Here is a 2,661-nt window from a genome sequence, read left to right on the forward strand (position 1 = left end):
TTTTTTTTTTTTTCCCGACTTTTAAGTTCAGGGGTGCATGCGCAGGATGTGGAGGTTTGTTACATAGGTAAACTGTGTGCCATGGTGGTTTGCTGCACAGATCATCCCATCACCCAGCTATTAAGCCCAGCATCCATTAGCTATTCTTCCTGATGCTCTCCCTTCTCCCACCCCCAACCCTCGGACAGGCCTCAGTGTGTGGTGTTCCCCCGCATGCGTCCATGTGTTCTCACTATTCAGCTCCCACTTATGAATGAGAATATGCGGTATTTGGTTTTCTGTTCCTGCGTTAGTTTGCTGAGAATAATGGCTTTCGGCTCCATCCATGTCCCTGCAAAGCATATGATCTTGTTCGTTTTTATGGCTGCATGGTATTTCATGGTGTATGTGTACCACATTTTGTTTATCCAGTCTATCATTGATGGGCATTTGGGTTGATTCCATGTCTTTGCTATTGTGAATAGTGCTGCAGTGAACATATGTGTGCATGGATCTTTATAATAGAATGATTTGTATTTTGGAGGCTATATACCTAGTAATGAGATTGCTTGGTCAAATGGTATTTCTTCCTCTAGGGCTTTGAGGAATTGCCACTCTGTCTTCCACAATGGTTGAACTAATTTACACCCCCACAAATAGTGTAAGAGCATTCCTTTTTCTCCACAACCTCACCAGTATCTTTTGTTTTTTGACTTTTTAATGATCACCATTCTGACTAGTCCGAGGTGGTATCTCATGTGGTTTTGATTTGCATTTCTCGAATTATCAGTGATATTGAACTTTTTTTCCGTGTTTCTTGGCCGCATGTATGCCTTCTTTTGAGAAGTGTCTGTTTGTGTCCTTTCCCCAATTTTTAATGGAGTTGCTTTTTATAAACAGCTATTTCAAACCAGAAAAAAAATGTAAGGACAGGTGAATAAATAAGAATTTAGGTTTTCTGGGCCAGGTGCGGTGGTTGACGTCTGTAATCCCAGCACTTTGGGAGGCCGAGGTGTGCTGATCAGTTGAGGTCAGGAGTTGGAGACCAGCCTGACCAAAATCCTGACCTGGCGAAAACCCTTTCCTAAAAAATAGAAAAATTACCTGGGCATGGTGGCACGTACCTGTAATCCCAGCTACTCGGGAGGCTGATGCAGAGAATCGCTTGAACCCGGGAGGGGGAGGTTACAGTGGGCTGAGATTGAGACATTGCACTCTAGCCTGGGCAACAGAGCCAGACTCCATCTCAAAAAAACAAAAAACAAAAAAGATAGAATTTACGTTATCTGTGTGTTCATTGAATACTTAAGTAAAATTTATATGAATACGTGTTTTATATCACATAAATTTTTAGTACAACAATTTACCTAAAATAGGAAGTTATGTTTCAATAAATGCATGCATTAGTTAAGTGATGGTGAAAACTGGAGGTATTCACTTTAATCTTACATTCTTTTTTTTTTTCTTCTTTTTTTTGAGACAGAGTCGTGCTCTGTCGCCCAGGCTGGAGTGCAGTGGCACAATCTCAGCTCACTGCAACCTTTGCCTCCTGGGTTCAAGCAATTCCCGTGCCTCAGCCTGCTGAGTAACTGGGATTACAGGTGTATGCCACCACGTGCAGCTAATTTTTTGTATTTTTACTAGAGACAAGGTTTCACGTTGTTGGCTAGGTTGGTCTCAAACTCCTGACCTCAAATTATCCGCCTTCCTCTGCCTTCCAAAGTGCTGGGATTGCAGACCTGAGCCACCGCGCCCCACCTTAATCTTACATTCTAAATATTTATACCAGCCAATTACGAAAACCCACTGAGGTGATTAAAATGTTGGGGTATTATATAGTGGTGATGATTGCGCATCTTTGTAAATATGCTAAAAAACAGTGAATTGTACGGTTTAATGGGGTGAATCTTAGGACATGTGAACTTTATCTAAATAAAAAAAATCCAGACAGGCTTGGTGGCTCACGCCTGTAATCCCAGCACTTTGGGAAGCCAAGGCGGGCAGATCACGAGGTTAGGAGTTTGCGACCAGCCTGGCCAACATAGTGACACCCGTCTCTACTAAAAATACAAAAAAAAAAAATTGCCGGGAGTAGTAGTGTGCGCCTGTAATCCCAGCTTCTTGGGAGGCTGAGGCAGGAGAATCTCATGAACCTGGAAGGCAGAGGATGCAGTGAGCCCAGATTGCACCATGGCACTCCATCCTAGGATACAGTGTGAGACTCCGTCTCAAAAAAAACACAAAAAACAAAAACAAAAACAAAAAACTCCAGCGAGATCGTGCCACTGCGCTCCAGCCTGGCTGACAGAGACCCTGTCTCAGAGAAAAAAAAAAAAATTCAGGCCAGGCGTAGTGGCTCATGCCTGTAATCCTAACAATTTGGGAAGCCAAAGCCAGAGGATCTCTTGAGCCCAGGAGTTCCAGACCGGTCTGCGCAACATAGGGAGACCCCCATCTCTACAAAAAATACAAAGATTAGCTAAGCGCAGTGAATCACGCCTGTAGTCCCAGCTACTAGGGAGACTGAGGTGGAAGGATCGCTTGAGCCCAGGTTGTTGAGGCTGCAGTGAGCTGCGATCGAGCCACTGCACTCCAGCCTGGGCAACAGAGGAGACGCTGTCTCAAAAATAAAAATGAATAATAAATAATAAAATCCATTTTTTTTTTTTTTTTTTGAGACGG

The sequence above is a fragment of the Mandrillus leucophaeus genome, unplaced genomic scaffold (genome assembly GCF_000951045.1).
Source record: "Mandrillus leucophaeus isolate KB7577 unplaced genomic scaffold, Mleu.le_1.0 Scaffold321, whole genome shotgun sequence".
Classification (NCBI taxonomy): Eukaryota; Metazoa; Chordata; class Mammalia; order Primates; family Cercopithecidae; genus Mandrillus; species Mandrillus leucophaeus.